Source organism: Leptonychotes weddellii, chromosome 8 (genome assembly GCF_054177405.1).
Source record: "Leptonychotes weddellii isolate Sample4059 chromosome 8, ASM5417740v2, whole genome shotgun sequence".
NCBI lineage: Eukaryota > Metazoa > Chordata > Mammalia > Carnivora > Phocidae > Leptonychotes > Leptonychotes weddellii.
The window spans coordinates 128,084,475-128,107,919 of NC_138376.1; the positions used below are offsets into that span (position 1 = coordinate 128,084,475).

Here is a 23,445-nt window from a genome sequence, read left to right on the forward strand (position 1 = left end):
AGAACCTGCATGTGCGTCAGACGAGCATCATCTAAATTTGAGCCAAAGTCGTATCTAGACATTTTCTCCTCCAAATCTACCGTTCAGCAGATTCCAGGAATGTTGTGTCTTGGGCCACTGAAAAGGCCAAGTTTCCTTGAAGGAGAAGGAACCTGTAGGAAAGTAATAGATTCCATGAGTGTGAAAGGGAGAAGCAGGGGAGGGAGGAGCAGCGGAGAGAGGACACACACGCACACACATAACACACGCTAAGCCTCTTTCGCATGTGAGGAGTTGGGTTGCATGGGAGACTAGTTGGATGAATCAAGGCCCAGGGAAAAAGACGGCGATATAAACCTGTCTGACAGAGCGTGAGGATGATGAAATCCTTCTCAACAGTGGGGAGCCTCCTTCCTCTTGGCGACTGTGCACTGTGTTTGGGAAGGTGGGAGCCTCCATCCTAATTTCCCAGCCATCCATGTCTTCCACTGGGGCTCCACACAGTTACCGCTGCGAATTGCTTTCTTCCCAAGCTGTATTTTATTCTAGCAGAGCAGGTAGTTTCCCTTCCTTCTGTACACAGGGACTGGGATTGAATGTAACATTAAATGCAGGCTCATTTACCTGGAAGTCCTCCTCCTTAGAGCCTGGGCCGCAGAGCTGCATCACACGCCGAGGACAGATAATGGGAACAGAAGCCTCACGGAAAGACCACTGAGTCATTCTGTCATCCAGACTCAGAAAGCCCAGACAAGAGCCCTGCGTCCCCGCCTGAGTTCTATAGACACCAAGAGTCAGGGAGTCCTTCTGACATTTGGGGCCTGGGTTGTAAGTTTCCACAACTGTGAAATTCACAGATTACTTGGACTGATTTGGTTCCTGAAATTCACAGTAGGGACTGCTTTATATAGCAGCTCCTTCCTTTTTTTGCTCTCTGAATCTGCTCTTGCATATCGTAGGGCAAGGTGGACAGGGTGCTTCATTGGGGGCACACAAGCCCCCTGGACTCCCAGGGACTTGGGTTCTGAGGTGGAGTGAGCACCTGACCCTTTATGAGGAAGGTGGAGGCAATGCTATGGTTTGTTACAAGCAGGTTTCAGAGGAGTAGGCCTGAGAACGAGATAACGGGTTTGGAGACCAGTACATTAGTGACCTGTGAGAACAGCTGTATGGGGAGCGGGCAAGCCCGCCTGAGAGGAGTGGACACAACATGGCGACATTTGCAGGGAGATGCAGAGCAGAGGAGCCTGGATGGTGGCCTGCGCGGAGAGCACGCAGAGGAGGTTCTCCTTAGGCTGATGGAGCCCCAGCCCAGCTTTAATACTGGGGCAGGAGCTGATGGTGAAGGGGACTCATGTTCACGGACAAGATCCCCCAGGACTCAGAGCCTGGCCACAGTGTGACGGGACTGCTGGAAGGATTAAGAATGGTAAGCCCCAGGGAAGGATGGGAGAGTGGCTTTCCTTTGCATTTAGGAAAAACGAAGAGATGGATGAAGACAAGAGGATTCTGTCCTGAAGAAACTAAGAGAGAGCAGGCGCTCAAGATGGTTTTGAATGTCTGTGCGAAATGAGTATCTGTGAACCAAAGTCTTTTTCATGACTATACCTCACTTAAATTTTTTTTAAATTGTGGTAAATGTACAAAACATAACATTTGCAATGTCAACCATTTTAAAAGGTTTGTTTCTATGGCATTAAGCACATTGGCCTCATTGTGCAGACATCATCACTATCCATCTCCGAAACGCTTTTCATATTCTCACACTGAACCTCTGTGCCCATGAAACACTGACCCCCACATGTCCTCCCCACAGCCTGTGGAAACCACCATTCTACTTTCTGTTTCTACAAGTTTGCCTACTGCAGGAATTTCATATAAATGGAATCATGCAATATTCCATTGTCCTTCTGTGACTGGCTTCTTTCACTTAACAAAATGTCCAGGGTTCATCCATGTGCCAGAATCTCCTTCCTTTGCAAGGCTGAATAGTATTCCATTGTACGGAGAGACCTCAATTTGTTTTTCCATCTGTCAGTGGACCCTTGGCTTGCTCTCACCTTTTGGCTTTGTGAATAACTCTGCTGTGAACATGCGTGTGCGACTATCTCTTCCAACTCCCACGTTCACATCTTCTGGGTGTATATCCTGAAGCAGAATTACTGGATCAGATGATAATTCCATGTTTAAGTTTCCATGCTGTTTTCCACCAACTGCTGCACCACCTTACATCCCCATCAGCAAAGCACAGTATTCTAATTTTTCCACATCTCAACAACACTGGTTATTTTATTTCTTCCTCTTAAAAAAATGATAACCATCCCAAGGGGTGTGAAGTGGTATCTCAGTGTGGTTTTGCTCTGTGTTTCCCGAATGCTTAGTGATTGTTGAGCTCATTGCACGTGCTCATTGCACATGTGTCTGCCTTCTTTGGAGGGATGTCTATTCAAGTCCTTTGTCCATTTTTCAATTGGGTTGTTGGTGTTTTGCTGGTGAGTTGTAGGAATTCTTTATATACACTGGATATTGATCCCTTATCCAATACGTGATCTGCAAATATTCTCTCCCATTCCATGAGTTGCCTTTTCACCCTGTTAATTGTGTCCTTTGATGCACACACATTTTTGATTTTGATGAAGGCCAGTGTATCTCTTCTTTCTTTTGTTGTCCATGCTTTAGGTGTCCTATCTAAGAAATTCTCAGCAGATACAAGGTCATAAAGCTTTCCTCTGACATTTTCTCTTAGGAACTTTATAGTTTTAGTTCTTACATTTAGGTTTTTGTTCAACTTTGAGTTAATTCTTTTAAAATTGTGAAACATAGCATGGATTTATTTGTTATCCCTGCACAGGGACATGTTAGTCCCCTCTGTATAGTTACAATTTTAGTATACACCCTGCCAAAACAAGGGTTGAAACACAGTCTCTGGAGAAAATACATTACCATAAGCATATGAAAATAAAACTGTTTACAACACACTTATAATAAGTGTTCTCAATTTCGGGCATTCATTTACTTATCCTGGACCCACCAGATGTGCTGTTATTATTTAAGCATTCGTCTGCTGCCTGCATGCCCCGTGAAGCCTTTCCTTAAGGTTCTGAGACCCTGACTCTCACACAGTTCTCTCCATGTTGGCTGATGTCTTTCCCTCTCTCAGTGCCGAGCCAGTGGGAGCCCAGCAAGACTTTTAGGTCCTCTTGTCAATTTTTCACAATCTGTAGATGGATGCTGTGACATGGACATATTTCAAAGAGTTTGGATATTGATTTAAAACAAGGGGGATTGGTTTGAAAACCTGTACATGGAGATTCTAGATGCCCAGATACTTTCTCCCACCCCCTGAAGAAACAAAGGGTTGATTCTTTGGAGAAACTAAACCAGGGAGTCTCTGGACTCAGACACACTGTGAAGGCATGAGGCTCTGGATGAGCAAGAACACCATGAGCGTCAGCAGATCAGATTTCGAGGTACCCCTACCACTGCCCCCACCCCTTCCTCCCATCCTGCTCCCAGAACACCTGCTTCTAGGCATACACCCTCCCCTACCCCTGCCCCTGACAAGAAACAGGAGGGCTTTACCCTGGAGAGACTGAACTCTACCAAAGAAAAGACCTACAGGTACTGACATTTGGGAGGGAGGGGGTCTCCCTATGCAATCACACTCTATCAAGTTCAACTGGCAACAATCCCTGACCAGAGTTTCCAACGCCTTCCCCAGCTTCCAACCTGCTTTCTCATGCCTCACACTTAAATAAGAAAGGGTGGTGAACAATACACGAACATACTTGAGGAAGGCTTCCAACAAGGAAAATAGGCTAAAATAATACACAGCTAAAAGAACCTGGGATAGGGGCACCTGGGTGGCTCAGTCAGTTAAGCATCTGCTTTTATTTATTTATTTATTTTAAAGATTTTATTTATTTGACACAGAGAGAGGGAACACAAGTAGGGGGAGCGGGAGAGGGAGAAGCAGGCTGTCACAGAGCACGGAGCCCGACGCGGGGCTCGATCCCAGGACCCCAGGATCATGACCTGAGCAGAAGGCAGATGCCTAATGACTGAGCCACCCAGGTGCCCCAGCTTTTAGCTCAGGTAATGATCTCAGGGTCCTGGGATTGAGCCCTACATCAGGTTCTCTGTTCAGTGAGGAGTCTGCTTCTCCCTCTCACTCTCCTCTGTGCTCTCTCTCTCTCCCTCTCAAATAAATATTAATAAATAAATTCTTTTTTAAAAAAAAGAACATGGGATAGAGACCATACAGGGAGGGAAAATATTCTTAACATTGTAGTATTCTCAGAAAGAGAAGAAAAGATATTGCATTCATGGTAAAAAGAATGCTATAAAAGGAACAACTGGAGAACAGTAAAGAGTTTATAGGAATTAAAATAAAGTATTAAAAATTATAAAAGTCAACAGGAAGTTTGAAGAATAAAATTGAAAAAAATCTCCCAGAAAGTAGAACAAAAATACAAATATATCAAAAGGAGAGAAAAGATAAGAAAATATGAAGATTAATTTAGCATAGAATAAAAAAGTAGCTGAAGTTAAGAAATTATCAAAGAAATAATACAGAAAAATATCCCAGAACTGAAACATATAAATCTGCATGCTGAGTGACCCACCACGTCTGGGACAATGAACTTAAACAGACCAAGGCATATCACTATGAAATATATTATCAGCGAGGATCCAGAAAAGAGCCCAAGAGTTCCCGGAGAAGAAAAGAGGTCACAAACAAAGCAAAGACAACAAGAGAGCTTCATCAGACACTAGAAGATAGCAGAGTGGAGTGTCCAAAATTCAGATGAAAAATGATTTTCAACCTGGAATTCTCTATTCATTGCAAATATTATGGAGGGAGGAACAAAGATATTTTTAGACAAACACAATCTCAAGACATGGACCTCCCAGGTGCCCTTTGCCAGGAAGCTACTAGGCTGTGCTCTGTCGAAATGAAGGAGTAAACCAGGAAAAAGTGAAGCATGAGACAGTGGGGGCCGTGAAGGGATGTCCCGGAAGGACGGTGATAGGACCCAGGACATCAAGCACACAGCAGGTGCAGCCCGTCCAGGAGGAGCAGAGCTGAGCATGGTGGGACAGAGGGCTCAGATGGAGAAGACATGGGTGGAGCTGACAGACTGTTTTCAAACACATTTTGGATAAATTTGGAAACCGTGTTGTCAGCTCTGGGACAGATCTGTTAGGGCGTCTGGTGCAAAAATGTAAGAGCCAAAAAACGAAGGTACAACTAAGTTATAAGCACATGATAAAATAAGACTAATATTAATTGCAGGGAAAATAAAAGTTGTACAAGGGAAAAAAGAAGTGGAATCCAGATACCCTATTTGGCTCAGGACCAAATAACACAAATGACAGTGTTTCCCCTGATAACGGCGATCGCAACACGCTGAGCTGGCAGAGCATGCAGAGCGTGTGAATGGCAGCAACATCAGCCCCCAGCTCCGTAACAGGAACTCAGTGGATGATGTCTAAACAAAGAAATCATCAGGAAATAGCAGTATATTATTTAGTAAAAGGGAAATAAGTAGCTAAAAAGCAGAAATAAGAAGCTTGGAAATGGTCATTTCTTGGAAGCAAGACATTTGTTCTAAGAAATTCAGTTTTGTTTGATTTTTTTAAATGATAGTATACAGTTTGGGGTGATCTTTTGACTTATCTATACTTCTCAGAATTTCAATGTGCTCACATTCAGGGTCCCTGCTAATTTATAAAATCCCCCATGTGTACGGTAAGAAAAGGTGCCTCTTTGGGGCAGAGCAGCCCCAGGCCAGCAAGGGGCAGGATAGGGTGGATTTCAGCCCTATCTGCCACCTTACCAGGGGCAACTTACACAGAACACACTGGGGACCACACAGTAGCCCTGCTCTAAAAAGTATGCACTGCTATGAAAGTAGTGTAAAGATACAAAAAGGCATAAAAAACAGGACCAAAAAAAAGCCCCTATCTGAAGTTCTCCTAAAATCAAGCCTCGTATCCTAAATGCCCTGTTATTTCTAAACTTCTTGTTTGAACGTGAATGCCAATAATAAACAATACACAATGACTGAAATTAACATCAATCAATTTAACACTCTGAGAAGTGCTCTAAAATAATGTGGGATTTGGCTGACCTGGATAAACAGTCATCCTCACGAAGGAAGGCCTGGCTAGGCATTTTAGGTGGTTTTTAGATCACTGAACCAATAACTGGATGTGATTGCTAAGATGTCAGGCATTGTCATGGATGAGTAAAATGTAAGTCAAGTCTCAAGAATTGGAAGAAGGTCCCAACCGCCATCTTCTCTGGCTGGGCCATTTATGTGGTAGTGTTCTTAGTTCCAGGGTCTACAGAGGTCACTGACTGTGCTCACCCACTGTCTTGGAAAGGGCAAAGAAACCACACAGAACGTATGTATGGTTGTCTGTAAATAGTCTTAGAAATTAAGAATGTCATACAAAACAGTAATATCTTAGATTTTTTTTTCAAAGTAGAGGGTTAAAAAGAGTTAAATGGACAGAGATTGACCGGATGGAAAGAAGGACTCTCGAATTCCAGTAGAGCTATTTAGAGATAACATTTTTGTCGCCTTGCGCAGTTGGGATGGGAACCCGGCCTCTGTGGGTTTATATATATATAAATTATATATATTTATATAAATAAATAATTATTTATTATTTATAATTATAAATATATTATAAATAAATATAATTTTTGCACCCAGAAGCTTACTTTGAACTGCAGTTTTTTTTGAATTCAACATAATTCCTCTTGATTCAAGGGCCAGGTTGAAGGGCTTTCTCGCTCTGACTGAGACTGGCTTCCAGTGTGAAGTGTTTTTGACTTACTGCCTTTCATCACTTCCCCTGAACCTTGAGCCAGGAAAGTACACTTCAAAATTTTTTGATTTGGGTGTTCAGTAAGGAATGATTTCATCCCCAATCCAATCATTACTTCTTAACTTGAAAACACTTTTTATTCGCTTCAAGGTAAATGACACTTGGGGTATGAATGAAGACCCAGGAGAGTTTCCTCAGAAGAATGCTAGGCTTGAACTGTCCAACGCCAGGAGAGAGAGCACACTGTCACCCGGACTTCCTGTCCGCACTGTAAGTGCCCCTTACGGCTCTGACATCATAAGTGCTTCCAGATTCCATCAGTGGTCCACAATGAATTAAAAAGCGATGGAATCCAGGTGCTTTTGCTGGTAAACAGTTACTGTGTCGGAAAAGTAGACAGAACAAGGATATTCACTGACTTCCCTGTGACATTCATTCACATCCGAGAGAGCTCTCTGCGCCTTTGGTTCCGGCAGGCGAGCTCTGCCCACTGTGCACCCGCTGGTTTGCACACATCACCCATCTCCTGTCATTGTGCCCTCTTCTTTTGAATTAACTCACTGATTATAATGTCTTTTTTTTTTTAAAGATTTTATTTATTTATTTGAGAGAGAGAGAATGAGAGAGCGCACATGAGAGGGGGGAGGGTCAGAGGGAGAAGCAGACCCCCGCTGAGCAGGGAGCCCGATGCGGGACTCGATCCCGGGACTCCAGGATCATGACCTGAGCCGAAGGCAGTCGCTTAACCGACTGAGCCACCCAGGCGCCCCTCACTGATTATAATGTCTTAAATGGCATAAAGTGAAGACAGCCTATACAAAAGATGCCAGTACATAAATTAAGGGAAGCTACGTCTCTAATAAAACTCCCAAAGAGGCTGAAAATTTCCTCTGAGAACTACTTCCTACACTCTTGCCTCAGCTAGCTATAAATTCTTGGTGCTGAAATGACACGTTTCATGGACTTTCACTATTTTCTAGATCTAGGGGTTCCAAAGTAATTTCTTAGAGGAGCACTAAACCGCAAATTTGTGTATGTGATCAGATACATTTTCCCCCCAAAGTTTTCAAGTGGTACGGAATTATTTACACGGTTATGTCAGATAATTTCAGCTGATTAATTTCATCTTGACATTAGATAAACTTCACGGAAATCTATTTCTGAGGCATGTCCAGTGCTGTCATATGAAGTAAACATGATGGGTTTCCTTTGCTATGGTCCCCATTATCAGTGGGAAGCAGAAGGTGGCTTTTCTTTAACCTAATGCTGCTCTGATTGCTTATAACTATGAAACTAGTATTAATATTAACTCCTGGGCGCCTGGGTGGCTCAGTTGGTTGAGCGACTGCCTTCAGCTCAGGTCATGATCCTGGAGTCCCGGGATCGAGTCCCGCATCGGGCTCCCTGCTCGGCGGGGAGTCTGCTTCTCCCTCTGACCCTCCCCCCTCTCATGTGCTCTCTCTCTCATTCTGTCTCTCAAATAAATAAATAAAAATAAAATCTTAAAAAAAAAAATATTAACTCCTATTCATCCCAGAACAATGCCAGGCAAGGTAAGACCCTTGTGAAGCCTAGTATATACAAAGTTCGGAGTCTCTACTTCTACTGAGCACCTCAAAAACGCAGAGCTAACAGCAGGCCGCCCCTTCGCAGGTCCTGAGACATGGTCTCCTGATCTTACGAATCCTTTCATAAAACTTCTTCCAAAATAAATATATTTTTTGCACCCAGAAGCTTACTTTGAACTGCAGTTTTGTTTGAATTCAACATAATTCCTCTTGATTCAATATAACGCAAGTGTGAACACAGCCTGATTAGAGAACACAACCTCTGCTCTGGAGAATAAAGCGAATGATTAGCCCTCACCCCCAGACCTCTGGTTATCCCCAGTCCAGCGGGGGCCTGAGACCAACACACATTTAACCACTTCAAAGCCGGCGGCGAGAGCCGAGGTCCAGGTCCCAGGCAGCCAGCCCTGGTTCAGAGGAGGTGAGTGTCCCCCGCCAAGGCTGTGGAACTCTGACCTGGGTTGCAATTATAATTCTGAGATCTACTCCAGAGAATCTCCAATTAATTCCTGTGTCTCCTGTGCCCACTTCTGCCTTGCCTTCCCCCTCACTTCTTTTCTTAGGAGACACGGGGGATGCTTGCTACCTGGTGTACAAAGATCTCTGTGTCCTTGACATTTAAAATGTGACCTAGCCTACAAAAATAGGGAGGTTTCATTGTCATTTTTCACTTGAACGTCCAGTTGCTCGCACCCAGTGCGGGGACTTGCTCCTCGCTCTGGATGGCAGGGACAGGAAGCAGTAATGGGACACCAGCTCTTTTCTGTCCCACTCCAAAGCCCCCGTGGGGCCGCGTGAATTCTGAACCCCGCAGGGCTCAAAGTAGAGCATATTTTGCTGCCGTTGTTAACAATCCTATGCTTTAAATTCCATACTTTAAAAACAGCAGAGAGATGAATAACCCTTTGCCTTTTCCAGAGAAGTAGGTAGGACATGAATTTTAACTATCTCATTTTGAGCTTTGTTTACAACATAAATGCTGTTTCTGATTAGCTGCCTCAAATTGGTTACTTAAACATTTTAAGCCAATTTTGAGGGTGTGGGAACAACCAAGGAATAAAATAAAGGTTTGATTATTTCTTTATTTTCCCTTGGAGGTCCGTCTATGAATTTTATTCAAATAATAGAATCTCTCTGTGAGATGCTGAAAAAAAAAAAAAAGAAAAAAGAAAGAAAAAAGAACTTTATTTCACTGAGGACTGCATGCCATGAATTATGTAAGCGATTCCAGAAGAAGGGCCATTCATGTTTTCCGGCATGTGCCATAGGCTTCAAGGACAAGCATGGAGCTCAACAAAATTAAGATGAAAGCACTGTTGATTGTTAGTCAGCCACGATGGTAAGGGACCTTCGTCTGTGTGCCGACGGGGCTTCCCATCAGGAAGAGGAAGGCTGGGAAGCTGCCAGATACTCATATGCAAAATCGGGGACTTTACTTAAAATTGCAAAATCACAATAAGGCGGTAAATATCACCTAGTCGAATCTCCCCGGGGCTCAGAATTCACATCTATAAAATGAGTTTATAAAATCTATCCTGTTCTCCTCAAGGCCGCTTTTGAGATGGAGTGTCACAGACATGAGGTACGGCAGGGGAAGACGAGGGGACAGAGAGATGCACAGCCCGTGATCACTCCTGTTACCACCACTCCCATGGCGGTGGAGCCACAGTAGACAGCGAGACCACTGGAAAAGCCTGGCAAAAGCTCCGGCTTGCCATCTTGCCTTGGCTAGCGGGAGATTAGAAGCGCTCCTCTCTGAAGTCCTTGGGAGACCCTCGGAGTCCTAGGCTTTGCATACTCCAAGTGCAACGTCAACGTTGCTTTTATCACGCTCAGCTCGTCCTCATTGTTCTTCTAAGATATGTTTACAAGGGTAATTACCAGAAGTTTGCTCGTGTTTCCACACATGAGGTTGACTTGTACCACCAATAACCAAGAAGGAGAAATGCAGGTGCTGTCACAGGATGCAGGATGGCCGGCTGTCTGGGGCTGCAGATCATCACGCAGACAATACTGCATCGGCCGTCTTTCCCACCAAAGCAGATGCGGGTTCGCTCTCCAGGGACGCAGAGGACCAAGACGTGGCGGGCTATTCGTGAAAGAAGATTTCCTCGTGGTGAGTAATTTTCAGAATTCAGGAGACTTGGCCGTCAGACGTGAGGACTCAGTTAGTGTCCCTGAAAGTATGCGGCTGATTCTTGGCTCTTGTTCTTCGTAAAGTGGTTGTTGCCTTTTGGACTCACTAGAAAAATCAACCATTTTCACTTTTCACTTATCCCTTCTTGCTGCTGCATGACCCGAGGCCTCCCCAGCACCCACTGCCTTCTGTCCCCCTGCCCCCCTGACACATGCTGCGGGAGTTGAGTTAGACCAGAACGATCCACTTTCTTCAGACGCATCCACTCATTGCTGAGAGAATATGGTCTTAGAAATAACAGCTCTGTTTCTACTTGATCTAGTACAGATGAGTATATAACATATGCATTACTGTGCACATGCAAGGCAGGGGAAGGGAGAGCCAAGGAGACACACAGCTGATAAGATAGATTCCTGGGGTTTCAAAGAGCTGAGACCACTCATCCCACCAGAACGGTCGCACTTGGCGACATCCCAGCTCTTGGAGGAAGAAAGGAAGGAAGAACACAGGGACTCCAGCTACTCTCTGTTCTCTGAAGCAATCACATAAACAAATTGAGAAATATTTTATGGAACTGTAAAACACTATCAGGTTAGGAAAAATCAACATTCCCCCCCCCCCCCCGGGGGAAAGAATTCTCCTCCACGGTTAGATAGAAATCTTAAGAATTTTATATTAGTAATCAACCTAGCTGGCCTTATAAGTGAGCAAAATAGAGGACTGCCCAGATGATGTAATTCAAGCAATGTCAGCAAAAACTCAAAGGGATGAACACGGGGCTGAGTATGAGGGGAAATAGGGTGGGAGGAGGGTTGCAAACAGTCAGTGGTTCCAAGTTTGAATGCGATTCGGGCCAGTCACTTTTGCTGGTTCATTTGTAAGAGCCGGGGGGTTGGGGGGCCCTGTGGTCAGACCCCACCCAGTCCTGAGAATCAGCTTCTCTCTGCCTCCCACCATCAGGGTGTAGAGTAACACAGGAAGTCCCTTGCTGAGCTAAGCATGTAGTACAGTATTTTATAAGAGTTACCTACTAAAGGCAAACAAGCTGACATTTCCTTTTGGGGAAAAAATTCTCCACTTCACTTGTGACCCAACTGGAGATTATAGAGAAGCCCAAGTGTGTTCCAAACCAATAAAACAAAAAATAACCCCACGGGCAGATGGGCAAGTCTGGGGAGAATGAAATATAATGCACAATTGTGTGGATGGATAGTCCAAATGGAGAGGATTCTCCTGGAGGCACAGGAGGGGAGAGTGTCTGGAGGCATTTCTGTCCCTCCTTCCCTCCCCCCAACCCCAGCCTCGGAGCAGTCAGACTCCATGCTGCGTGCCCGGCCCCCGACAGGGAACATTCTCCCAGCTGTGATGACCTCACGCCAGACCCCACCGTGGAGGAGCCGAGGGCTGACTTCACACAGAGCCCAGGCCACACGAGCTCAGTGACTAACGCAGAGGGGAGTTCTTGGGAATTGACTTGACTTTCCTTCTCAGAATCACGGACTGCAGTTGTAGCCAAATTGTGCTGAATCTTGTGGCATGGCTCTTACTCAGGAGCCCTCACTGGAAGTCAGCGTGCAGGTCTTGTCAGAGAAACCAAAACCCGTGAATCATGTGGACCCAAGCTTGCTGAAGGCCAGGGGCCTTTCCAGGAACCCAGGGAATTTTTAAGAGACAATTCTAGCTGCCTATTTTCTCTTCCAACCTGTGCCTACAAGGGTTCAGGGTTTGGGAAGGACAGGAAGCTGACCCCACATTGACAGGCAGCCATGGGAGTGTCCCATGAGTGGGCCAACTCCCTGCCTACTTTCCTCAGGCTGAGGCCTTGGTGCTGCACTCAAGAACCCAAAATGTTTATGGAAATTTGGGGGGAAGCAATAAGAGGAAGATGGTCAGAAGATCAAAAATCATAAAAGAAATGAATACATCATTTGCTTTCTTGTCCAATCACTTGATTCACTGCAAGGAAAAGTCCTAGTATGTTTGCTTATATAATGAAACATAACTTGAATAATCCATGTTTCCAGAGAAAAATGAAGACTTTTTTTTTTGTCCAGCTGCTTTTCATCTTATGCTGCTGAAAAGACCCAAATTCAACGCTGCTTTGTGAGTTTGCAAAAAGGAAGAAGAGAAAGGGCTTTAATTTTTTTTTCTCAGACAGACAGCTAGGTCTTGGTCTTTAGCAGTAAGCTAGTCAAAAATCCAACGGTGCAAGGGACACCTCCCCACCCCAACACACGTACACTTTGTATGATAGTGACGATGCAGGGCGCGCGGCAGGAATTCTGCGTGCCCGCGATTTCTCCCCTGGCAGAGCCTCCGAAAGCCTGCGCAGCAGCTGGGGCTCTTTCCTGGTGTGTCCCCGCCAGAACCAAATCGGCACTCTCATTCGGTCAGCTCTTCTTTTATGCACCCTCACAGCAGCTTCTGGTGCGAAACAAGAAACGTTCAGATCGAGGCGCGGGAGAGGAGGACACCGACCTAAGTCCGTTCCTAAGACTGCGGCCAACCGTCCCTCCGGGAGCGACACGTGGGTGCCTGGCACTGGCCCAAAACACAGACCGGCTTTTCTGCTTGCCAGAAATAATACACATTTTGAGAAATGGGACGGTTCGAAGACAAAGATCTGTTTGCAATTCCAACACGCCGGTTTTCACCGTGCAAAACCTGCCCCCAAGATAGTAACAAGATAATGCCTGGGAGCGCTGAAGGGTTGGGATGTTGCAATGATACCATTGTTAAGCAAAATGCACCTGTAAGCCACCCAGAGTGTAGGTAGGATACATGAGAGCATAAAATAGCCTGGATAACACAGCAGGGGATGGTGGCCTTGGCTTCAGACAGACTCTGTACCACAACCAAAACCACTGACGTCCTCACAGGAAATTTAAACCACTTCTCGGGCCAAAGAGAACACATCTCTAGGCCATGAGTTAGCCCCTGAGCCCTTCGTGTTTTCAGACTCTACTTTCTCTATTAGCTAATTTATATTATGTAAGAGTTATAGACATTTCATATAAAAGAATTGTCATTTGGGATGAAGCTGATTAGGGAGAGATTAGGAAAAAATGGATATATTTAAAGCAATGAAAATTCAATTTCAGTGAAATTCAATATCAACCTTCTTCAGATGGAAAATCCCAAAAATATAGCAGAGATATTTTCATCCTGATTTTATTCTCTTAACTTACAGACATGTAAAGTTAGTTATCTTTTCTGTAAAGTTACAGAAAAGATAAAAGAAAACATCAGAATATTTGGATGAATTACTGGAAGTAATCTCAGATATGGAGAGTTAGAAATCTATCCTAAAAAATGATTAAATGGGAAGACATTTAAAGATAAATAAAGATAATAAAATAATAAACAATCACCACGTGTTTCTACCCTGGGGTGGGAGGTAGGAACAAATAGTTACCTAACTTGAGAGCTCAGACAGGTGACCAGGAGGCCCAACCACGTGGATCCAAAGTCCCTGTGGACCACTATATTAATAAACCTTTGACTTAGATGTTTTAAAACCATATGCTCAGCAAGGCCTATAGTAGTGATTACTAGTAGTGATTACTTTAAAAAGGTGAGCCTTGGGGTACCTGGGTGGCTCAGTCAGTTAAGCGTCTGCCTTCGGCTCAGGTCATGATCCCAGGGTCCTGGGATCCAATCCTGCATTGGCTCCTTGCTCATCAGGGAGCCTGCTTCTCCCTCTCCCTCTGCCCCTCCCCCTGCTTGTGCTCTCTTGCTCTCAAATAAATAAATAAAATCTTTAAAAAGAAAAAGTGAGCCTTTTAAAACAATTATGAAGGTGGAGCAAGTATTGACTTGTAAGTCATTGTAAGTCCTCTTATCTGTTCTCAAATAACCATACCTGCTGTGGACCTTTAGACAAAAAAAGAAGAAATAAAGAAAAAAAAATGCCCAGCTTACTTTAAAGGGCAAATGAGACTAGCTTCAGACTTCCTGGTAAACCACAAGCCAGAAGATGGTGGGCATATTTCTGTTGTGATAGAAGAATGATATGCAGCCAAGCTGTCTTTTGAAGGCAACCAATAGATTTATATATATATATATCATATATATATATATATGATATATATATATGTAAATGAATATATGAAAGTCATATATGTATGCAAGTTTTCAATAAATGTGCCACCTGTATGTATTTCTTGAAAAAATTTACTATAAGATGCATTCCAATTACAAGATGACCAAAAAAAGCAAGCCCACCCAGAAATCAAGACTGGGTAAAAAAAAACCAGGCAGAAAATCCTGAGACAAGTAAACAGAGCCATGGGGGTGTTTGAACAGAGCCATGCAGGGAATGAAGGAGGGCCAGGTGAGTTTCTGGGGCAGAGGGCTGGGGCAGAGGCATCAAGAATAAAGTTCCCGAGGCGAGAGTGCGCCTGGTGTGATGGACGGATCGAGAAGGCAAGTGTGGCGGGAATTTGCAGAGAGAAGGACTCCGGCGTTTTGCATGAATAACTGCGGGCAGGGAAAATGAACATGCTGCCATCAATATGTATTAACCTGATGAAAAGGAAACCTAATGGTCACTTTAAAACAGTAACAGCTAACCAATAAAAATGTCATGTGGGATCAAAACTTGAGTGTGTCTTAGATTTCATTATTTGAACTCTGTTAAGCTTTATTGATCCAGGAAATACTGCGGAGCCCTGAAGTGCCCAAGCTCTGAAGCAAAACTTCCAGCTTGAATCCTGGCTTTGCCCCTGTTCATCGTGTAGTCGTGGGCACCTTCCCCAACCTTCCTGTGCCTCAGTTTCCCAATGTGCCACGTGGAGAAACTGCGTGATGTCACTGTGAGGGTGGTCTGCGTGCAGGCATGAACATGTAGCAGCACGTCCAGTACCCAGGACGTGCTCAAGGAGACTCAGTTCTCATCTTCACGAAAGGGAAATACACAGAAAACTCAGTGTTTTATATGAAGTTTTTGCCTGGCATCAAGAGTCAGGGGAAGTGGTAGCCAGGAAGGATATCTCTGTATTTTTGGTGAAACTGTTATTGAAGACGTGACCATGGTTTTTAGATCTCTTTATGTGAAACTTACAAAATTAACCTTCCTGGTTTTAGTTTTGGCATGGAATATTAGTGTCTGTTATCACAAAATTACAGTGTACCAGCCCTAGTGCAGGATGGACTGCATAGTAAATACCCTTCCACTTCGGATGAATTAACTCACCCTGTCCTCTTGTTCGCTGTGGGTATCCATGAACGTAAAGGTGAATAGTTTACTCCACGAAGCAACTAGACGTGGCTTTCTGACAAGAACTACCTTATGGCATCTCCCCCACCCCTTGCTTTACTATATAGGTTTTTCATGGTTTAAGCCAACCCCAAATGACACTCTGACAGTCTTTCATATTTTGACAACTCTCTCTCTCTTTTTTTAGAGAAAGAGCACACAGGGGTTGAGGGTGTGAGGAGGGGCAGAGGTAGAGGGAAAGAGAGAATCTCAAGCAGACTCTGCACCACCACGGACCCAGATGCAGGGATTGATCTCATGATCCTGAGATCACGACCTGAGCTGAAATCAAGAGTCAGATGCTCAACCGACTGAGCCACCCAGTGGCCCCTTGATAGCTCTCTTAAGGAGTCTGTTGGTATATTGGCTCTTAGGTCCCTGGTTCCCACTGACAGTTCTCTGGGATGCCAGGTCCTTGTCTGGATGATTAACTACCACCAGCTCCAAATTCCAAAGGTTCTCATTGCCCATGAAGGCCACATTGTTCCAGAAATGGCATGCCCCCCACGTGCCCCACACACTGTCGCCCAGTGCTACAGATGCTCTGGTTTCTTTCCCACTACCCGAATCCTCGCGAGCCCTGTTCTCATCCTGCGGAAAACCTCCCCAGCCATGCCCTGCCAACACCTGAGATATAAAACAGAATCAGGCAAGAAGCTATCGTATGAAACCTCTTCCTTGAAGAATATCCAGGATGGTTATTTATTTTGTTATTTATCATTTTAGGTTAGAAACAGCTTCCTTGGACTGGGATGAAGGGGAGGGTTTCTTCCGGTTTTTCTGGTTGCACTTGTGTGAATTCATTCATGGTATAATCTCATATCCTGTTTTCAGCATGGTTGCGTTGGGCTAGCTGGTCCTCATTTTCCATTAAACAGACTTTTCTACTAGCAAACTAGCTTCCACACTGTGCAAAGGTGTTGTCAGGATAAATGGCAATGTCTATAAAGTGCTTGGAGTTCTCTGAATAAAAAGCACAGAAGAATAGAGCATTAGCACGCTATTATTCTCATAAAGAGTGGGAGGAATTGCAAAGAGAAATCATGTCAAAGACGTAAGGAAACTTAAAAGTCTGAGACTTTAAAAGGCTGGGATTATTAAAACACCCGGTTGTTTGACAGGAGAAAATTAAACTGTTCTCCCATCTCAAAAACTATAATGCCACTTTCTCATTACTTACTGTACCCCACCACCTCTTCCTCCTGCACCAAGCTTTCACAGAAGTCAAGAACACTCCATATATGAAAAATTATTCTACCGCTATACCATATAATGACAATCCAGTCTAGGAGGAAGAAGAACTATGCTCTTTTGTCAATAGCAGCACCTACAATTATAGTTATACGTAGGATCCCAAATGCAGCACCCATGTGCCCAGGCAATTTTAAATTTCTGTTCATGGATATGGCATGAGGTTGTGGGTCCATGCAAGTCGAGGAGATGGACCTGAGCTATCAGCTTAAAACAAGGACTCTTCATGGGCTACATCCTCATGGAAGAAGCAAACTGGAAGGATTGATCTGCTGGAAAAGAGAACGTAAGGACCACATTTCTCCCTGGTCTCTTGGTGAAAAGAAAGGTCCCTGAGAAATAAAAACGTGATACATGCACGCAGCATGGATTTGTCACCTAAGATTATATAGTGTGTGCTGTGGGAACCCACATGCTGGGGAAGAAGCCTGAGGCTGGGCCTTTGGGAGGTGATACTCCTGGGACACCTTCCAGAAACAAAAGCAAGTCCCTCTGGAAGGACATTGCCACCACCTAAGCCACACTCACTTCCTGCAGAAAAAAATGTCAGAGTGCAACCAACAGAAGAGGTGAGGAGGGGAAATTTGCATGGTGGAGACTCTGTTTGCACAACCAACTCAGAGATCAGCACTCCCCTGAATTTCAGAAACTAGAACAAGAAAAAAGCTATATAGCTATTTGAAATTCTTAGAAAAGGATTCAGAACCGCAATCAAAAAATAAAATATTATGAGGAAAGGGAAATCTGAGGCAGATTTGGGAAAGAACCAAATAATAGCTTCTAGAAATGAAAATATAGTCACTGAACATAAACAGAGGAACACGCAGCCTATTGGATGAAGTGTATGGGAGCAAACAGGTGAACCAGGAGGTAGAGGGGAGGGTTACCTAGAACGCAGCGAGCTCCATGAGCTAGGAAAGAGGAGAGGGGTGGGGCAGGATGCGAAGCACAGAAGGGGAGCGTCCAGCATGTCCTGCATCGCAGCACTGGAAGGAGAAAACAAAGAGAAAGCCAGAGAAGATGTTTCAGAGATAACAGTAGAGAATTCTCAAGACTGTTGAAAGCAGGAGTTCTCAGATTAGCAAAGCATGAGAGTTCTAAGCAGGATAAATAGCCATGTGCTGGAGTTCTGTATCAGTCAGGGTTCTCCAGAGAAACCAAGTCAATAGGAGATACATCTATGTATATAGAGAGAGGCCCTATGACAAGAAACTGGCCCATCTGATTATGGAAGTCGGCAAGTCCCAAATATGCAGAAATGATGTCCCAGTTGGAGCACAGAGTGGAAGCTGCCAGAGAAGCAAGAGAAGAGCGGGTGGGCCAGCTTAAAGGCCACCCAGCAGGAGAACTCTCACTCAGAGGAGGGTCAGTCTCTTGTTCCAGTCAAGCCTTCCACAGACGGGAGGATGAGGCCCACCCAAACTGGGGAGGGCAATCTGATTTGCTCAGTCTACTGACTTAGTGTCACTCTCATCCCAAAATACCCTCACAGACACACCTGGGACCATCTTTGAGTACCTGGGGACCCAGTGGCCCCGTCAGATCGTCACATAAAATTAACCATCATGGATTCCTTGTTAGTGAAATTACAGAGCACCAAAGACAAAAGAAGAAATTCACAATAACCAGAGAAGGAAGACCCTTGACCTAACAAGGAATGAGACATGGGCCTGCAGGGCCTTCTTCGCAGATCAGAAGGTATTCACGTAATGTCTTCAGAATGAAAAATAAGTGTTGATATAGAATTTCTTAATCTCATTCAAGAGCGAAGGACAAAATGAAGATTATCACAGGGAGTCAAGGACTAAGAGCATGGGCATCCTGTAGGTCAGGATGTCGGAAACCTAACTCGGAAAGAAGTGGGGGTCAGGGTAATAGCAGCAAACCCATGAGCAAATCCAAGGAAACTGGCAGTGATGGCGTATCCGAAAAAGAATCACTGAAGCATGGTTATTACTCCTGCTTTATCATTATAGTTGGTATCATTATTATAATCATGGTTAGCTAAAACAAAACCAAGTAGTATTCTATATTTATTAGGCAGATACAAATTCAAAAGTCTGACAAACCCAGATGTTGACAAAGATCAGATCATCAGAAACTGTTGGTGGAAGTTTGAACTGAGATGATGAATTTCAAGAGTACTTAGCAGTAAGTAGTAAAGTTCAATATAAGCATATCCTATTACTAGCAGTTCTACTCCATGGACGGTACATTTTTTTTTAAAGTGTCATCTTACAACATTTAAAAGTATGCATAGCAATATTACGTATTACAAAGGAATATATACACGCATAGTAAAAGTTTTTACAAGTTTTAAAATCATCTTAAAAGCATGTGAATAAAAGCTGCTAAATTTAGATTAGTCATTTCTTGTGGAGAGGGAGGGAAGGAAATGGGATTGGTGACAGGTACACAGAAAGATTTATTTATACCTGTAATGATTCACTTTTTGAAAAAATTCTACAGAGCATGACTTCTAAATTTACAAGATCGAAAACCATAGACCAAGGGGTTTTCTTATTTCAATTTTTCTGATATTTCATTTGCAAAAATGACCTACTGAGACCATAAAATGCAGAATGCAGGTAGGTGTTGGCAGCAAGGTGTGGAAGAACAGCAGGATTTAAACTAAGTCACCTGTGTTTTGCTACAGGTCATGACAATCATCACAGCAACTGCCATTTATTTGATGCCCGAGTATTCTATACGCACGATCTTATTTAATGATGACACGTACCCTAGAAGTGTCATTTATCTCCGTTTTAGAGAAGAAAGAACCAAGGCTCAGAGAATTAGCTGACAGACCTGAATGCCTTGAAGCTCGGAACAACTTGTAACTGCTCCTCGGCGCCCTGGCTCAGACGTGCGAGCCGCCCCCTTGCAGCCCTAGGACTGTGATGGTTAATGTCTACCAAGTGCCTCTCTGTTCCAGGCCCTCCCCTGTCTGACGTCACTTAATATTACGACAGCAATTGCACAAATGGGGAGTCGTTACTCCTCTCATGCATAAAGAATGAATCACAAGGTTAAGCAATTTGCCCTTGAGCGGTGGCATCCTGATCCAAACCCAGACCATCTGACGCCAGAACCCACCCACCCACCCATTAGCTCTGTCTGTAGGGCCAAAGCCAGGGGGCCTCCCACAGCAGCAAGACCTGCCACTTGCCTCTGGCTGCCAACTTTATCTTTAAGCTTACTGACGAGACACTGGAATCAAGTGTGTATCTAACCGTGACAGACAGCACAGACCTGACTTAAATCTCGGGCTACTGGCTGGCCCTGGGGTCAGCACGACCCTCCCCAGGACGGGTCCTCTTGTGCACATGACCGGATCCTAGCTACCTGCCTCGATCTCTGCCTGTGCCGTGCCCTCTGCGGACTCACACACCATGATCCACTGTGGAAGTAGGGCTTGCCTTCCTGGGTCACGGGCAGGAACCAGACTCGGCCCCCACCTGCTTGCGCTGACCGAGACTAGGTTAGGTAATTCACTGTGAGCGTCTAGCTCGTGCAGGGAGGTGTTCAGTCCATGCCTGCCCTGATGTCTCCTTGTCTTTTTATAGAAGAAAGAAAGGTGTTGGGAGTAACCTGTTGCAGAGCTGGGGACCACCAGCCTGGGTCTTAGCTAGCCTTTGTTATTAGTAGAATGAGTTCCTCAGTCATTTCATGAATAGTTACTATGTATCTATTCTGTGCTGGTAACTACTCTAGGCACTTCCGATAAAGTACCTTATATTCAAGTGGACTTAGTGTAGAAAGTTCCCAGACCTGTCACTTTTTAAACCTTTGTCACTTTGCAGTAATTTTAGATGTACAGGAGAGTTGCCACAACAGTGGCCAGCGTGTCGCAGAGCTGTTACCTGCTTCGCGACTGTTAACATGTCGGAAAACCACAGCACTGTGATCAAAATGAAGGAAGTTGCATTGGTATGATACTGACCGAACCCCAGGTTCTATGTGGACAGCACACTGTTGCAGTTCCACTGGGAGGACTGTGCGGAAAGTGTTTCTTATGGTTCTTCTTTGATTTATTGGACAAAGGCTGCCTGCACCTGGACCCTCCGTCTGGGGAATCGAAGCAGAAGCACCAGAAGAGACCAGAGTTACCGTTTTAGTTGACATTTGTGAGCCTCCATAAACTGATCGAGACGTGCTTCTGCAGGCGGCATGGAGAGCACACGCTGCAGGTCCTCCCTTAGCCCTGCTCTTTCCTCCCCTTCTCCTGAGCTAATACAGTAAACAGCCTCCTAACGCAGACTCATGGACTAAACTGGCATCAATCACAGCCAGTTAAGTGAGAAGTCAGGATTCAAATCAAGATGTTCTGACTCCCTATTTAATCTTCAACAGGAATGTTAGTAAATGGCATTATCTTCATTTTATAGAGGAAAAAATGGAGGGGCATGTGATTACACGCACTTTATTTTTATTTAAATGAGTATTCCATCGAGGACACTGAACAGGCTGCATCACCTGTATTTATCCACACATAGGCCAATGGAACACGTGGGGAATACGTAACACGTGGGGAATACGTGGGAATAGGTGATTGTGATCTCTGGATAGTGATTTATCACCTCCGGATATTGCCTTTGGGGTAAAATTGAAGGTTCAGGGTAATCTATTTGAAAGGGCTATTTTTTACAATGGTTTTAAAGGCCCTAAGACATTAATCCATTACGTATGGATTAAAATAATCCCATGTTTATAGTAGTGATACCTATAGGAAGAAGATTTCTTTTTTAAAAAAAGATTTTATTTATTTATTTGAGAGAGAGACAGAGAGACCATGACCAAGGGAGGGTTGGAGAGCGAGGGACAAGCAGGCTCCCCGCTGAGCAGGGATTCCCAAGTGCTGCCAGATCCCAGGAACCTGGGATCATGAGCTGAGCAGAAGGCAGACGTTCAACTGACTGAGCCCCCCAGGCGTCCCAGGAAAAAGATTTCTAAATTTGTCTAATTCGTATGGTGTCAATACCTTGGAGCAGATGAGGCAGAAAAGCTTGCGTTTTGATATCTACAATAACTAAGAAATGCAGAGTAAAGACTGAGCTAGTTTTTAAACCTTTAAAAAACATTTTTGCACATCGATACCTAATTCCCTTAATTTTAATTTTAGTCCTCCTAGTTTTTCACTGAGTTGATCCATCATCATTTGCTTGAGACTTTCTATAATTATTTCTACTTCCTATAAATATATTTCTTTCTATAAATATATATATTTTAAGATTTTATGTATTTATTTGACAGAGAGAGAGATAGCAAGAGCAGGAACACAAGCAGGGGGAGCGGGAGAGGGAGAAGCAGGCTTCCTGCCGAGCAGGGAGCCCGATGTGAGACTCGATCCCAGGACCCTGGGATCATGACCTGAGCTGAAGGCAGACGTTTAACGAATGAGCCACCCAGGTACCTTCTTTCTATAAATATTTAATTTAAAATTGTTTTAGAGTTTGTTTATATGATTTGTGACAGAAATTAATGCTTATATTAATAATCTCTTTAAGACAATGTCTTATGCACAGAAAGCACTAAAGCCTAAATTTTTCACAAGCTTAAAAGCAAAACTTAATATTTTTCTTAAATTTGAACTCAAAATTCATTGAGTCATTATCTTGCTTCAGGTGGACACTGACATCCCACAGGAGAGAGGTCAATGTGTTTGAAGTTAGGTGTTGACCCAGACCCTTGGGGATGTTACATGACATATAGCAGATACGCCATATCATCTTTTTATTTATTTTTTAAAAGATTTTATTTATTTATTCGACAGAGAGAGACACAGCGAGAGAGGGAGCACAAGCAGGGGGAGTGGGAGAGGGAGAAGCAGGCTTCCCGCTGAGCAGGCAGCCGGATGCGGGGCTCGATCCCAGGACCCTGGGATCATGACCTGAGCCAAAGGCTTAACCACTGAGCCACCCAGGCGCCCCCATATCATCTTTTTAAAGAATAATAAAATTCCTGAATTCTGAGACACATCAGGCCCAGGGTTTGGGTACAGAGATTGTGGACCAATATAGCCTTTTTAATATTTCAAGTTACTTATTTTTGTTGTTTCCAGTCCTGAGACTCCCGGCTAACAGATACAAATATTTTTATTTAAAGGTGGTATTCTGATTTACAATATCATTAGTCATTTTTCAGGATACCTTTTTCTTTGCAATGTCTCTGGCACTCATTTCATTTTTAAAATAATGTTGGCGAGTTTTAACAGGATTGAAATGATAGCGCATTGGTGTTTTAATTCAATTTTATTTAGATACTAGCTAATTTAATTTTTCCAAATGATCTATAAAAATAATTTCTTGACATTAAGCACTCAGAGTCGTGGGGAAGTTCATACCACAGTTTCTTTATGTAAAGTGTCCCTGAATTTTCTTTATACATTTATATGCAGTCTTTAATTATTGTTG

General features: G+C 44.0%; 1 non-coding gene across 1 annotated transcript; it reads right to left on the reverse strand.

Annotated features, from left to right (window-relative positions):
• Nucleotides 1-2,785: 2,785 nt before the first annotated feature.
• LOC115939692 (U6 spliceosomal RNA) lies at nt 2,786-2,891 on the reverse strand. The gene has a single exon (XR_004074470.2). It is a non-coding gene; the product is annotated as a U6 spliceosomal RNA (small nuclear RNA).
• Between the last annotated feature and the right edge of the window lie 20,554 nt (nt 2,892-23,445).